Consider the following 17,223-nt stretch of genomic DNA (forward strand, 5'->3'; position numbering starts at 1 on the left):
TTAATTCGCTTTTTAAATATAAAACACTCGTCGCAAACGTTTTACTTAGAACACCCGTATGCAGACCGACAGCTTCCCCAGGAAGCCAAGAGAAAATGTGCCGAGTAGGATTTCTGTAGCTCTTGATCGCAAACGATTTAGATAGAACACTCGTATGCAAAGTGTGAGCAGCGCAGGATTTGTGCATCCCTTCAATGCAAACGGTTGTTCTGGATGACCCGTGTGCAACCACGTACAAACAATTTGGTAAGATTTGCATCTGTCATATTGGTATGTTGCCATTTGTCAAACTGGAAAGATTTCCATTTGTTGATCTAGTAACGTTGCCATTTGTCAATCCTTGTAACACGGCGGTTTGTCGAAATATGCAGCTAGAAATCATTAGCACTATGTAATTTTTGCAACTAAAACTCAGTAATTAAGCATAGATTTCATTCATAGATTAAACAGTCGTTCTTAATTTATACAAACAGTTCAACCCGACAGCTGACCGACCAAACTTCTCCCCAATTGTTGCCAACCACGTACTGAAATAGCTAGTTCAACTATATATACTAGTTAATTTTAAGTACGTTGTACAGTTCGACCACACATCTATAGTCAGATGAACTGAACAAAATAGCCTCTAAATACTACTACTACCACGGAGAGGCTTTGTGCTACTTCCGGCAGCCTCTCCTCTGCCGAGCGCGCTCAGTAAGAGGCAGAGGAGGAGGAGGAGCCTACCGACGAGCTGGACAAATGCAATACGGTGCCTGGCGCTGCTGCACATTCAGCAACGCTCGCCAGCTCGAACGCCCACTGCTGCTCCAGACGATCCCTCTCGAAGCGGCCAGACTGCTCGTAGATCTCCTGATTCCTCGCCTCTGCGTCGGCGTGTGCTGCGGCCACGGCTGCGGTAAGGCTCTTTGCGTGCTCGACGAGGCGCTCCTCCTCCTCCCGCAGGAACTCATGTAGCGCGCAAGGTCGCTGACGCACGTGCGGGCTTCCACCTCCGCCTCCCTCCTTCGGGCGGCGGTGGCGGAGCGAGTGATGATCCCGGCGGTCGACGGTGGGCTGGCGGCCACGGCGGCCGATGATGGGGTGGCGGCCACGACCACCACCTCCCGCATTCGGGCCGCGGTGGCGGAGCGGGTGATGGCCACGGTGGCCGGCAGTGGGGTGACAGCCACGACGGCCACCTCCCGCCTTCGGGCCGCGGCAGCGGAGCGGGAGATGTCCCTGGCTTTCGACGGTGGTGTGGCGGCAACGGTGGCCGGCAACAGCAGCCGACGGGCAGCGGCGGCGGAGCGTGTGGTGGGTGTTCCGCGCACACCCAATAGGGACGCCACGCGCACTACACTATGCCGGGGACTGCGCCGTCGCCGCGGTGTAGCCTCCCAGCTGGAGCTATCCTCTGATGACGGTGGAGTGGCTGAGCGGCGATGACGGACCGGTGCCATTGGCGATTGTGGGAGAAGCAGACGAGAAAAGCTACAGGGAGGGAGGGGAAAATGCAACGCAGGACTCGCCGGTCATGAGGATTTTTATAGCAGGCCGATAAGCATTGGGATTTTGGGGGATTTCACCGAGTCGGGCGGGAAGCTTGTGCGGGAACCTGCGAGGTTGCGTGGGAGCGGGCTCACCGATGATTCATTGGCGCCACCGTTTGGCGAAAAGAACGCCCCCGCGCGCTGCGCAAGCTTGCGCTGTAAGCTGTCTGCGGCAGCGGGGTGACAAAACGTGCGAGAGGAGGACGAGAGGACACGTACACATACAGTTAATATAAAAAAGTTTGTGATTTAATTACCTACTATACCCCCGTCTTGGTTTATAAGTAGGATTTCACTAATAAAATACGAATGCATGTCGGCATAGATTATATCGTTGGAGTCGTATTTGAACATAGTTTCCAGCTATACAATTTTTGTAACATGCATTAACAATTTTTTGGTTAAATTTAAGGTTATACACCAGCAAGCGTTTGCCCGTAACACACACAGCTTATTCCATCACAAACAGCTCTGACGGATCAACTGTCTGCCACGTATCGCACACGTAACACTAATATGATTCATGCTTGATGTCTCCGACATCGCTCGCACAGTTCGTCTTATTTGCCACGTATCACTGTGCCATCCTCTGCTCGCGTCCCTCGGCAAGCTCTGCTCGCCGTTAGGCACCGCGGCGCGCTCGTCGCGTCCATTGGCGCGCTCTGCTCGCGTCTGTCGGCGCGCTCGGCTTGTGGACAGCTTTTCCTTGAGGCGACCACGGAGAGCTCTGCTCGCGTCCCTCCACGCGCGCACTGCCAGCGGTTGGGCGTGCGCACGATCACGTCGAGGGCCCGATATGCATGCGGTTGCGCCGCACATGTTGCCACGCGATGCAGTTACGTGCGGCAAGATGGAGTTACGCGCTGCAAATCATAACTGCCATCAGGGGCTGCCGATATTCCTCGCCGTCCGGCTTCCCCTTTAATTCCCGCAGCCATTATAACCTTAGTCTCTTCAACCTTTCGATCGTGCCCCACAACACAACAAGCACACACACGATGACACATAGAGAGGGGATGTCCAGTGGTGCTCCAATGGAGTTCGGCGAGCATAGAGTGGAGACCCACGCGAGGGAGACGGATCTCTCGATGGTGTTGATACGTCTCCAATGTATCTATAATTTTTTTATTGTTCCATGCTATATTATATTCTGTTTTGGATGTTTAATGGGCTTTATTATACACTTTTATATTATTTTGGGACTAACCTATTAACCGGAGGCCCAACCCAAATTGCTGTTTTTTTTGCCAATTTCAGTGTTTCACAGAAAAAAAATATCAAACAGAGTCCAAACGGAATGAAACCTTTGGGAACATGATTTTCGGAACAAACGTGATCCAGAGGACTTGGAGTCCAAGTCAAGAAAGCAACGGGGAGAGCACGAGGCAGGGGGCGCGCCTACCCCCCCACGCGCGCTCCACCCTCATGGGGCCCACGTTGCTCCACCGACGTACTTCTTCCTCCTATATATACCTGCGTACCCCCAAACCATCAGAGGCATCCACGAAAACATAATTCCACCGCCACAACCTTCTGTACCCGTGAGATCCCATCTTGCGGCATTTTCCGGCGTCCTGCCGGAGGGGGCATTGATCACAGAGGGCTTCTACATCAACACCATAGCCTCTCCGATGATGTGTGAGTAGTATACCTCAGACCTTCGGGTCCATAGTTATTAGCTAGATGGGTTCTTGTCTCTTTGGATCTCAATACAAAGTTCTCCATGATTCTCGTGGAGATCTATTCGATGTAATCTTCTTTTACGGTGTGTTTGTCGGGACCGATGAATTGTGGGTTTATGATCAAGTTTATCTATGAACAATATTTGAATCTTCTCTGAATTCTTTTATGTATGATTGGTTATCTTTGCAAGTCTCTTCGAGTTATCAGTTTGGTTTGGCCTACTAGATTGATCTTTCTTGCAATGGGAGAAGTGCTTAGCTTTGGGTCCAATCTTGTGGTGTCCTTTCCCAGTGACAGCAGGGGCAGCAAGGCACGTATTGTATTGTTGCCATCGAGGATAAAAAGATGGGGTTTATATCATATTGCATGAGTTTATCCCTATACACCATGTCATCTTGCTTAAAGCGTTACTCTGTTCTTATGAAATTAATACTCTAGATGCATGCTGGATAGCGGTCGACGTGTGGAGTAATAGTAGTAGATGCAGGCAGGAGTCGGTCTACTTGTCACGGACGTGGTGCCTATATACATGATCATACCTAGATATTCTCATAACTATGCTCAATTCTATCAATTGCTCGACAGTAATTTGTTCACCCACCGTAATACTTATGCTCTAGAGAGAAGCCACTAGTGTAACCTATGACCCCCGGGTCTATTTTCCATCATATTAATCTTCCAACACTTAGCTATTTCTATTGCCTTTTATTTTACTTTGCATCTTTATTTCTCTTTATCATAAAAATACCAAAAATATTATCTTATCATATCTATCAGATCTCACTCTTGTAAATGACCGTGAAGGGATTGATAACCCCTTTATTGCATTGGTTGCGAGGTTCTAATTTGTTTGTGTAGGTGCGAGGGACTTGAGCGTGGTCTCCTACTGGATTGATACCTTGGTTCTCAAAAACTGAGGGAAATACTTACGCTACTTTACTGCATCACCCTTTCCTCTTCAAGGGAAAAACCAACGCAGTGCTCAAGAGGTAGCAAGAAGGATTCCTGGCACCGTTGCCGGGGAGTCTACACAAAAGTCAAGACATACCAAGTACCGATCACAAACCCTTATCCCTCGCATTACATTATTTGCCATTTGCCTCTCGTTTTCCTCCCCCGACTTCACCCTTGCCGTTTTATTCGCCCTCTCTCTTTCGTTCGCCTCTTTTTCGCTTGCTTCCTGTTTGCTCGTGTGTTGGATTGCTTGCTTGCCACAATGGCTCTACCTAGATTTGGTGATCTTCACCTTAAAAGGTTAGAGGAGATTGAAAACAACGTTAGAAGTTTCATGACTTTACAATTTGAGCATAACAATTTCTTTAGAAACGAGCTTAAAGAACAAAAAAGCTTTATGGGTTACATGAATAAAGAGCTCGACGATATGTCTAAGGAATTTTATAGGTTGAAATCTCAGACTGCTCATCTCGAGAAATTAATTGCTGAAATTTCTGAAAAGCAGGCTACCTTAGTTAATAAGATGGCCGCTAAACCGGAATTTTTTTCTGAGAATAAAGATGAAGATCTAAAAGTTATTGATGTGTCCCCTATTAAATCTTTGTTTTGCAATATGAATCTTGATAATGATGGGACTGAATATGATCCACCTTTACCTAGAAGGCGTTCCAAAAAATCGGAGATTTTAGATCTTGATGCAAAAATTGATAATAGTGGGATTGAAGAAGTTAAAACTTTAGATATTAATGAACCCACTATTTTGGATTTCAAGGAATTTAATTATGATAATTGCTCTTTGATAGATTGTATTTCCTTGTTACAATCCCTGCTAAATTCTCCGCATGCTTATAGTCAACATAAAGCTTTTACCAAACATATCGTTGATGCTTTGATGCAATCCTATGAAGAAAAACTTGAGTTGGAAGTTTCTATCCCTAGAAAACTTTATGATGACTGGGAACCTACTATTAAAATTAAAATTAAAGATCCTGAATGCTATGCTTTGTGTGATTTGGGTGCTAGTGTTTCCACGATCCCAAAAACTTTGTGTGATTTGTTAGGTTTCCGCGAATTTGATGATTGCTCTTTAAACTTACACCTTGCGGATTCCACCATTAAAAAACCTATGGGAAGAATTAATGATGTTCTTATTGTTGCAAATAGGAATTATGTGCCCGTAGATTTTATTGTTCTTGATATAGATTGCAATCCTTCATGTCCTATTATTCCTGGTAGACCTTTCCTTAGAACGATTGGTGCAATTATTGATATGAAGGAAGGGAATATTAGATTCCAATTTCCGTTAAGGAAAGGCATGGAACACTTCTCTATAAAGAAAATTAAATTACCTTATGAATCTATTACGAGAATCACTTATGGATTGCCTACCAAAGATGGCAATACCTAGATCTATCCTTGCTTTTATGCCTAGCTACGGGCGTTAAACGATAGCGCTTGTTGGGAGGCAACCCAATTTTATTTTTAGTTTTTTTTACTTTTTGCTTCTGTTTAGAAATAAATATTTGATCTAGCCTCTGGTTAGATTTGTTTTTGTGTTTTAATTAGTGTTTGTGCCAAGTTAAACCTATAGGATCTTCTTGGATGATAGTTATTTGATCTTGCTAAAAATTCCAGAAACTTTCTGTTCATGAAAACAATTGTTAAAAATTACCAGAACGTGATAAAATATTGATTCCAATTGCAGAAGATCAATAAACAAATTGTTTAGGTCGTCCTATTTTGGCTGAATTGTTTGAGTTCCAGAAGTTTGCGTTAGTTACAGAATACTACAGACTGTTCTGTTTTTCACAGATTCTGTTTTTCGTGTGTTGTTTGCTTATTTTGATGAATCTATGGCTAATAGAATAGTTTATAAACCATAGATAAGTTGGAATAAAGTAGGTTTAACACCAATATAAATAAATAATGAGTTCATTACAGTACCTTGAAATGGTGTTTTGTTTTCGTTCGCTAACGGAGCTCAGGAGATTTTCTGTTAAGTTTTGTGTTGTGAAGTTTTCAAGTTTTGGGTAAAGATTTGATGGAGTATGGAACAAGGAGTGGCAAGAGCCTAAGCTTGGGGATGCCCATGGCCCCCAAGATAATCTAAGGACACCTAAAAGCCAAAGCTTGGGGATGCCCCGGAAGGCATCCCCTCTTTCGTCCTCATCCATCGGTAAATTTACTTGGAGCTATATTTTTATTCACCACATGATATGTGTTTTGTTTGGAGCGTCTTGTATTACTTGAATCTTTATTTGCTAGTTTGCCACAATCATCCTTGCTGTACACACGTTTTGAGAGAGACATACTTGATTCGGAATTTGATAGAATACTCTATGTGCTTCACTTATATCTTTTGAGTTATATAGTTTTTGCTCTAGTGCTTCACTTATATCTTTTAGAGCACGGTGGTGGATTTGTTTTATAGAAACTATTGTTCTCTCGTGCTTCACTTAGATTATTTTGAGACTCCTACAAAACAGCGTGGTAATTTGCTTTAATTATGATAGGCATTCAAGATTAGTAAAAAAAATCTTATGAGTGTGTTGAATACTACGAGAAGTTTGATGCTTGATAATTGTTTTGAGATATGAAGATGGTAATATTAGAGTCATGCTAGTTGAGTAGTTGTGAATTTGAGAAATACTTGTGTTAAAGTTTGTGATTCCCGTAGCATGCACGTATAATGAACCGTTATGTGATGAAGTCGGAGCATGATTTATTTATTGATTGTCTTCCTTATGAGTGGCGGTCAGGGACGAGCGATGGTCTTTTCCTACCAATCTATCCCCCTAGGAGCATGCGCGTAATACTTTGTTTCGATAACTTGTAGATTTTTGCAACAAGTATATGAGTTCTTTATGACTAATGCTGAGTCCATGGATTATACGCACTCTCATCCTTCCACCATTGCTAGCCTCTCTAATACCGCAAACCTTTCGCCGGTATCATAAACCCAGCATATACCTTCCTCAAAACAGCCACCATACCTACCTATCATGGAATTTCCATATCCATTCCAAGATATATTGCCATGCAACTTACCACCGTTCCGTTTATTATGACACATTCCATCATTGACATCGTATTTGTGGCAAAGCCACCGTTCATAATTCTTTCATACATGTCACTCTTGATTCATTGCATATCCCGGTATTCCACCGAAGGCATTCACATAGAGTCATATTGTTGTTCTAAGTATTGAGTTTTAATTCTTGAGTTGGAAGAAAATAAAAGTGTGATGACCATCATTATTAGAGCATTGTCCCAAGTGTGGAAAGGATGATGGAGACTATGATTCCCCCATAAGTCGGGATGAGACTCCGGACTAAAAAAAAGAGAAAGGCCATAAAAAAGGGGAAGGCCATAAAAAATGAGAGAAAAAGAGAGAAGGGACAATGCTACTATCCTTTTTACCACACTTGTGCTTCAAAGTAGCACCATGATCTTCATGATAGAGAGTCTCTTATGTTGTCACTTTCATATACTAGTGGGAAATTTTCATTATAGAACTTGGCTTGTATATTCCAATGATGGGCTTCCTCAAAATGCCCTAGGTCTTCGTGAGGAAGCGAGTTGGATGCACACCCACTTATTTTCTTTTGTTGAGCTTTCATATACTTATAGCTCTAGTGCATCCGTTGCATGGCAGTCCCTACTCACTCACATTGATATCTATTGATGGGCATCTCCATAGCCCGTTGATACGCCTAGTTGATGTGAGACTATCTTCTCCCTTTTTGTCTTCTCCACAACCACCATTCTGTTCCACATATAGTGCTATGTCCATGGCTCACGCTCATGTATTGTGTGAAGATTGAAAAAGTTTGAGAACATCAAAAGTATGAAACAATTGCTTGGCTTGTCATCGGGGTTGTGCATGATTTAAATATTTTCTGTGATGAAGATAAAGCACAGCTTTGTAGGGATAACTTTCTTTGAAACTTTCGGATCGGCACATTCATGCCACAATTAAGAGAATTACATTGAAAATTATGCCAGGTAGCATTCCACATCAAAAATTCTGTTTTTATCATTTACCTACTCGAGGACGAGCAGGAATTAAGCTTGGGGATGCTTGATACGTCTCCAACGCATCTATAATTTTTTATCGTTCCATGCTATATTATATTCTTTTTTGGATGTTTAATGGGCATTATTATACACTTTTATATTGTTTTTGGGACTAACCTATTAACCGGAGGCCCAGCCCAAATTGCTGTTTTTTGCCTATTTCAGTGTTTCACAGAAAAAGAATATCAAACGGAGTCCAAACGGAATGAAACCTTCAGGAATGTGATTTTCTGAACAAACGTGATCCAGAGGACTTGGAGTCCAAGTCAAGAAAGCAACAAGGAGAGCTCGAGGCAGGGGCGCGCCTATCCCCCCCACCCAGGCGCGCCCTCCACCCTCGTGGGGCGCACGTTGCTCCATGGACGTACTTCTTCCTCCTATATATACCTACGTACCCCCAAACCATCAGAGGCATCCACGAAAACCTAATTCCACCGCCGCAACCTTCTATACCCGTGAGATCCCATCTTGGGTCCTTTTCCGGCGTCCTGCCAGAGGGGGCATTGATCACGGAGGGCTTCTACATCAACACCATAGCCTCTCCGATGATGTGTGAGTAGTATACCTCAGACCTTCGGGTCCATAGTTATTAGCTAGATGGCTTCTTCTCTCTCTTTGGATCTCCATACAAAGTTCTCCACGATTCTCGTGGAGATCTATTCGATGTAATCTTCTTTTGAGGTTTGTTTGTCGAGATCGATGAATTGTGGGTTTATGATCAAGTTTATCTATGAACAATATTTGAATCTTCTCTGAATTCTTTTATGTATGATTGGTTATCTTTGCAAGTCTCTTTGAATTATCAGTTTGGTTTGGTCTACTAGATTGATCTTTCTTGCAATGGGAGAAGTGCTTGGCTTTGGGTTCAATCTTGCGGTGTCCTTTCCCAGTGACAGCAGGGGCAGCAAGGCACGTATTGTATTGTTGCCATCGAGGATAAAAAGATGGAGTTTATATCATATTGCATGGGTTTATCCCTCTACATCATGTCATCTTGCTTAAAGCGTTACTCTATTCTTATGAACTTAATACTCTAGATGCATGTTGGATAGCGGTCGATGTGTGGAGTAATAGTAGTAGATGCAGGCAGGAGTCGGTCTACTTGTCACGAACGTGATGCCTATATACATGATCATACCTAGATATTCTCATAACTATGCTCAATTCTATCAATTGCTCGACGGTAATTTGTTCACCCACCGTAATACTTATGCTCTTGAGAGAAGCCACTAGTGAATCCTATGGCCCCCGGGTCTATTTTCCATCATATTAATCTTCCAACACTTAGCTATTTCTATTGCCTTTTATTTTACTTTGCATCTTTATTTCTCTTTATCATAAAATACCAAAAATATTATCTTATCATATCTATCAGATCTCACTCTCGTAAGTGACCGTGAAGGGATTGACAACCCCTTTATTGCGTTGGTTGCGAGGTTCTTATTTGTTTGTGTAGGTGCGAGGGACTTGAGCGTGGTCTCCTACTGGATTGATACCTTGGTTCTCAAAAACTGGGGGAAATACTTGCGCTACTTTACTGCATCACCCTTTCCTCTTGAAGGGAAAAACCAACGCAGTGCTCAAGAGGTAGCATGTGTACACCATCGACCCGGCCGTGGTGGACGACTACATCAATAGGGTTGAGCAGTTGCTTGCTCGAGACAAGTACAAGGTGGTCGGCATCGACCTCCAGTACACCGCCGGTCGTCCCGGCATAGATCAGAAGGTTGTCGTCGCCCAGTTGTGCGTGCGCCATCATGTCCTCATCTACCACTACTGCATGGCCACAGAGCCTTGCGACCGTTTCAACAGGTTTGTCAACAGCACCGACTACAAGTTCGCCACGGTGGAAACCAAAGACGATGTAAAAGCGCTCAGTGTTACGGGCTTGGCCTGCAAGAACCTTGTCGAAATCCGTGACCACTACAGGGTCTCGGGCAGCACGAAGCAGGACTCCCTGGTCGAACTTGCCTCGGCCATCATCGACCCCTACTACGAAAAGATGAAGCAGGATGCCCAGAGAACAAGTCCCGTATCCTGGCACGGGGCCTGGATGCGGCAACTGGATGAACCTCACCTCAGGTTTGCGGCCAGGAGCGTGTACACATGCTACGAGATGCACATGCGGATCGTTGACATGAGGAAGTGCCTCGTTACCCAAATCGACGAGCCCGGATCGAGCCACAAGCAGAGCAAGCGTCACAAGAAGTAGATGATGATCAGATGATCGTTTATTCTAGTTAATCATGCATGTAATATATAGTTTACTTTATTGGTGTGTGGAAATTCCATGTGTGTCGTAGCCACCTATGTAATTATGCATGTAATAGTTTACTTTGGTGTGTGCAAATGCCATGGTTGTAGTAGCCACCTATGTAAGTGGATGTTTAATTTGGTTATGCAAGCATGTCCTTATAAGTGTGTGTTTGTGTGTCTATATATATATATATATATATATATATATATATATATATATATATATATATATATATATATATATATATATATATGTTGTTCTGTATGCAATCCCATCGCACAACACACACGTCTTATTAGAAGCAACCGTCTGTGTTATTATCGGTCTTCACACACATTTCTGATTACAGACCTGTTTGCCGCGTATCACACACATCTTGTTAAGTTGAACCGTTTTTGTTCTCATGTCTCAACGCAAACAGTTCATCCGAGTGAACCGCATGCCGTATATCGCACACACCTTGATCTGGCTGACCGTTTGTTTTGTGTGGCCTAATCACAAACAGTTCATCCGAGTGAACCGTATGCTGTGAATCGCACACTCCTTCATCTGGCTGCCCGTTTCTTTTGTTCCTCCTCATCGCAAACAGTTAATTGAACTGAACCGTCTGCCCTTCATCGCACACGCAACTAAACCTGAACCGTGTTTGATGCATCCATCATCGCAAAAGTTTTATACATTTCTGGAGGTTTTCATAAAGCACCGTTTGCAATTATTGGATCGCAAACAGTTTCTCGAAGGGTCTCTGATCGTAATGTCGCGTTAGCAGCATCCTGCAGTAGTGTGGGGCCAAACCACTGAGTCCTCCTCCTCCTCCGAGAGCACAGGGAAGAAGGCAACAAGGCGCTGCCAGTCAACTAACTCTTCAGGAGAAAGAGAGCGACGTAGTTGCAGATCGCAATTATTGGCAGCGAGCTCAAAGATTGAGATCTCAAGGTCAGGGCAATAAGAAAAAAGAACAGGAAAAGAATTTGCCAGCGTAGTCGAACCGCACCACCAGTCAAGCCAGAATCTAGTGGATCTGCCATTGTGAACAACAAACTTGACGAGGCCTTGGAAAATAGGCCTAAGTTTAACAAGATCTTTTCCAGAACTGAGAGGCCCCCGAGGCGCGAGCAAACATAGGGCTAGAAGAAGGGAAATATTTAGCTTTGAGGATGTTGTACCATAGAGGTTTATTCGAGGTGATGGTCATGATCTTCCACCAGCATTTGATGATCAAGCATTTGTTCATGACTAAAGTATTAATGGTACCCAGCCCCCCAAGGCTTTTTGGTCTGCAAATAATGTCCCATTCGATCATGCGATACTTGCGTTTGTTGTCAGCCGCGTCCCAGTAAAAGGCACCTCTATGTTTATCAAAACCAGCGTGAGTGCCATTAGTAAGCAGATAAAATCCCATAAGGAACATAGGGAGGGAAGTAAGGCAGGCATTAATCAAGGCTACTTTACCAGCCTGTGTATTATATCTACCCCTCCAGGGCATGACACGATTGCCAACTTTGGCCACCGTAGGAGCAAAGTCTTTAGCCAAGAGTTTGTCAGAGGTTATAGATAGACCCAGATACTTAAGAGGGAAGGAGCCAAGAGAACAATTCAGTAAGCGAGCAACACGTAAGGCCTTGGTGTCCGAGACCCCAGTGACAATGACTTCACTTTTGGAGAAGTTGATTTTTAGACCAGAGATTGCCTCGAAGCGAAGAAGATGAAATTTGAGGTGGGCAAGGCAGTGATCGTTAAGTTCCACCATAATAATCGTGTCATCAGCATACTGAAGGTGAGTAATCCCTTGCGGGATAAGATGGGAACTAACAGGAGTAATGTGGCCAGCCCCCGCGGCCCTAGACAGAATATTAGAAAGGGCATCCGCCACAAAATTGAAGAGGATGGGAGAGGCCGGGTCACCTTGCCTAAGGCCTCTAGAGTTTTTAAAAAACTTGCTAACTTTCCCATTGACAGAGATGGCAGTATGGCCACCCACAACCAACTGCATAATTCTATGAACCACACCACCGTCAAAGCCCTTAGCGAACAACACTTGTCTTAAGAAGCCCCAGCTAACAGAATCATAGGCTTTTTCAAAGTCCAGTTTAAGAATAACAGCCTTGCTGCCTGATTTGTGGATGTCATGGACAATCTCAAACAAACAGAGGACCCCATCGAGGATAAAACGCCCCTTGACAAAGGCAGATTGAGTAGGAGAGAGGGTACGGTGAGCCACAGGAGTAAGACGTGTGCCAGGCATTTGGCGGGGAATTTGGCAAAGTTATTGATAAGAGCAATAGGCCTGAACTGGGAAATGAGCTCCGCACCCTTAATCTTAGGAATGAGAGAGATGACCGCATAATTGAGCCTAGAGATGTCAACCATCCCCAAACAGAACCCTTGAATAACCGCACAGATAAGTGTCTTGATTGAGGCCAAAAAGTTTTAAAGAAAGGAATAGAGAAGCCCTCCGGTCCAAACACAGAATTAGTATTAGCTTTGTTGATAGAATTGAAAATCTCCTCTTCAGAGAAAGGTATCATAAGAGCAAGGTTTTCATCTAGGGACACCCTGTCCCCTTGGTTCCAAAAGGTAGAAGAGATTCTAAACCCCTTATCAGGTTTGGTAGAAAGGAGGGAGGAGAAGAAATGAACTATGTGATTCATGACGATGTCTTGGTATGAAACCCTAACCCCTTCGATCATCAAGCTGTCAATCATGCATCTACGCCGCCTCCCATTGGCAATGGCAATGAAGTAAGCAGTGGGGGAATCTCCTTTAAGCATCCAGTTGATCGTGCCCCTCTGGCGCCAATATATTTCAGCAAGACATGCAACTGCACCAGAGATTGCTCAAGAGAAAAGCGCAAAGCCCATTCAGAATCAGAGAGGCCAGAAGAATCAGCCTGAGAGTCTAGAGCATCAATCTGAGCCAAGAGGAGGGCTTTATCACGGCATTCCTGCGCCGCGTGATTATGAGACCAGCCACGCAAAAACTTGCGCAGAGAATACGAGCAATGGTGCCAGTCATCCATGGGGCCGAAGGAGTGCTCGGCAGTCCAAAGAATTTCAGATATTCTAGAACCGAGCAGGTCACCAAAGCCTTCGATTAGGAGCCAAGAGACATCGAACTGGAACCGGGGAGGCGTGGAAGCGCAGTGAAGCCCCGCGTCAAGAATGAGTGGAGCATGGTCCGAGCCTACAATAGCCTTTGTTTTGAGAGTGGCAAGCAAGAAAAGGGAGTCCCATCTCGGGCAGACAAGAACACGATCCAAGACAGAGCGAATAGGAGATACCTGATGATTAGTCCAAGTGAACCTAGATCCCACCCTGGGAATCTCACGAAGAGCGCAAGTACTAATAAGCTTGTTAAAAGCATCAGCCAGCGCCCATGAGAAGTTATTGGTTTTCTTATCAGTCGGAAAGCGCAGCAGGTTAAAATCACCACCAATCAGGAGGGGCAGGGCACAAGACTCGACCTTATTAGAGATTTCGTCCAGGAATAAAGGGGAAATGGAATGGTCCGCCGGGCCGTAAACCACCATTATTTCCCAGAATATATTGAGTTGGCGGTGGAACACCACAGAACTGGCCCAAAAAATAACATGGTCGAAGGTTACAAAGTCGAAAACATCACGTTTAGAGCCAATTAGAATGCCACCCGAGTGGCCCGAGGAGGGAAGAAAATTCGAGTCAAAACGATCAGCACCCGCAACTGCAGAAAGCTCATGGGGGGAGAAGGAGGTTTTAAAGGTCTCAACCAGTCCGATCAGAGCCCCTGACGACGCCTTTGATTTGGTCCCGGTGCCCCCGAGCCCCGAAACCTCTCATTCCAAAAAAGCGCTTTCATTTGAAGGACAAGTTCTTGATACGTAAACTCGACCTGTAGGGTGCCAAGCAGGTTTTAGCGCGTTTAGGGGCACCCTTCTTCACAGAGACCCGAGGGGCAATAGAACTAGCTGGTTCCCCCCCCTTCCGACCCCCTCCCCCAGGCCACAACCGGAGGAGCAGGAGAAGCCGCCGCAATCTCTTTTGCTTTGGCGATAGCAGCCTGAGCCACCTCATCGACCCTAATTAGAGCAAGCAGGGAGGAGGGAGATCCAACATTATGATCAAGCGATATACCAACATCCGTGGGAACCTTTTTCAAATGATCATCTAAATAAGAAGGAAAAACAAGCCTAATAGGGGAGGAGGGAGAATTAGATGGAACTGAAGAAGGATGGGCTAGAAGAGTACCTGAAGCTGGAAGATCACGGGCCGCCGCACGCCGTGAAGCCTTGTCAGCCACCCGCACTCCACTGTCGCGGATCCGACCACTCTTGCGCGCCGTTGAAGAAGGGGAACGGATCAGAGTAGAGCGTGGCGCCACCGGCGAAGCCTGGCACACCGCGGCACCCATGTCAGCTTCCAAGCGGCGACAGAGCCTAGCCGTGGAGAGCTTCATGCCCGAAGAGGCCCGGCTGCAAGCCGAGAACTTCCGGACAGAAGATTTGCGCTTGGGGAGGGAGCAGGTCGTAGCACGCGGACAGAGACGGCGAGCCTGGATGGACCGGCAGGTTGGAGCAGACCCCAGAAACAGGAGTACCAGCTTGGGGGGCACCCGGGACAGCCTCAACAGACACTTTCTCCGCCATCACATACTTTCCAACATCCTTGCTCTTCGGGGCATTGTCCTTGAAGAGTTCCCTGGATTCCGAGCCCATTCCGAGGCCGTAAAGTGTGGTTGCGATCCCCCGCTCAAGTTGGCAGCATCATCGCCCCCTCCGCCATGATTTTCAGCCGGTGGATGAGGTGGGGGAGGAGGAATGTTGGGATTGGCGCCACCCTCCACGCGGACCCGCATCCTGAAGCCATCAGACGAAGGAAAGATGTCGACAGATCCATGAATACACAGGGGGTCCACCGCCTAGAGCTTGAGACAAACGGGGCCAAGAACAGAGAGGGACTCCGGGTCCACCATGATGGGCTTGCCGATTAAGACACCAAAGGCCATCGCGAATTCAGCTGAGCGCAACGTAGGGGGATATCATCCACAACGACCCAGGTTTCCGAGAGGGGGGAGATAGGTTTAGCACCATTGGAAGCCGCCTTCACAGACACAACGAGCTGGTTGAGAGGTAAAGTAAAACTTGTGCAAGAGGAGATCATCCTGAGGCTACTCTTGGAGGGGAAAACCACGGCGAAATCAAAGTCAGAGAGCTGCCGGATCTGCCAATCCCAACCTCCGTCGTCCCACAGTTTGAGTTTGTCCAGGAGGGTCTGGGGGAGATTTTGTGATCTTTGATGGTGATAATAGCAGCGTTGGAGAGCGCAGGGGCCACAGCCACCTGAGGGATCTCGCTGTCGAGAGCACAGAAAGAGCACCCAGGGAGACCTTGACAAAAGAGCATAAAAGAAGTAGGCTTGCGACGATTCTGACAGTCCACCGTAAGGTGGCCATCTTCTCTGCAGATCAGGCAAAAAGGTGGATTGAAGCAGCCGGATTGGAAATGGCCGGCTGGTGGCAAGCGAAGCAAGTGAGGTTAGGGTTTGGTGGTTGGGGGAGCGGAGGGGACGGACGAGCCGGCGGAAGAGGGGGAGGGGCAAGATCCCATTGCCCATGGCAGTAGAAGATGAGCCGGGACCAGACGCCAGAGAACGACGCCCAAAGGAACCAGATCCAATGCCCACACGCCCCATCGGGCGCTCGCCAAGCCCCGACGAGGGGCCAGAAGCCCGACCACTGCCACGAGCCAAGGGAAGCGGGCCGCGCGGAGGAGGAGGAGGGAGGCGGGCACCAGGACCAAAGCCGCCAGCAGCCGCCGTGGCTTCCCAGGGATCGACCCCAGATCCGCCCGATCCGAGGGCCTCCGCCCCTGAAACCGCCACTGACGCCGCAGCCGACCGAGCGCGCTCATATTTCTAGAGCCACTCGGGCCCCGCCGCCCAGGCCTTGCGCTCGCGGGCCACTTGCGACCGAGCCGCCTGCTCGGCCTCAAGCTTCGAGCGGAGGGACGCCTCGAGCTCCAGATCCGGCGCCCCGTCACACGAATCCTCCTGCCGCCGCTTCTGGCCCGAGACAACCTCGCTCGAGGACCCACGGGATCGATCCATGGCCACAACAGCCAAGAAGGAGAGCGAGAAAGGTGGAGGGGGAGGGGATCTGCGGTAGAGTGGGATGCGGAGACGGAAGCGACGCAGATCAGATTGAGAGGTAGGAAACCCTAGAAATGGGGGGGCGGAGCCCTTGCGAACCCATAAATATCCAGAGCTAGCCAGGCCGGGCTCGCCAGAGGGGGAGGGGGCAACTGGGCCAAGATAGGCCCAGAGCCCAGAATGGAGAGGGGGGATCACAAGTAGATGACAGCGAAGGTGGCCCAATTAGAACGGACGGCCTAGACCGAGCCAAAGTGGGTTGAGTAGAGGGCCCACAAGCCTCCTGCACTGGAACCCGATCTAGGGTTGGAGGCGATGGGGGAGCGGCCGTCGCCGCCGCCAGCAGCACCGGACCCAGCCTGCCCGCCGGCGACGAGGACGGAGGAGAGCAAGGCGAACGCGGCAGACCACCAACCCGCAGAGGAGCAGCCCCAAAAGCGGCACGGTCCGGCGAGGAAGCCGTCCGCGAACGACCCCGTCGACGGCCACGCCCAACCTGGATCCAACCAGATCCAACCACAGCATCAGAGAGCACCGGTCGGCCGCGCCCACCCGAGGCAAATTTCCGAACGCGCCCCGTCGGCCCCAACCTCAGCGG

The sequence above is a fragment of the Aegilops tauschii genome, chromosome 7 (genome assembly GCF_002575655.3).
Source record: "Aegilops tauschii subsp. strangulata cultivar AL8/78 chromosome 7, Aet v6.0, whole genome shotgun sequence".
Lineage (NCBI taxonomy): Eukaryota > Viridiplantae > Streptophyta > Magnoliopsida > Poales > Poaceae > Aegilops > Aegilops tauschii.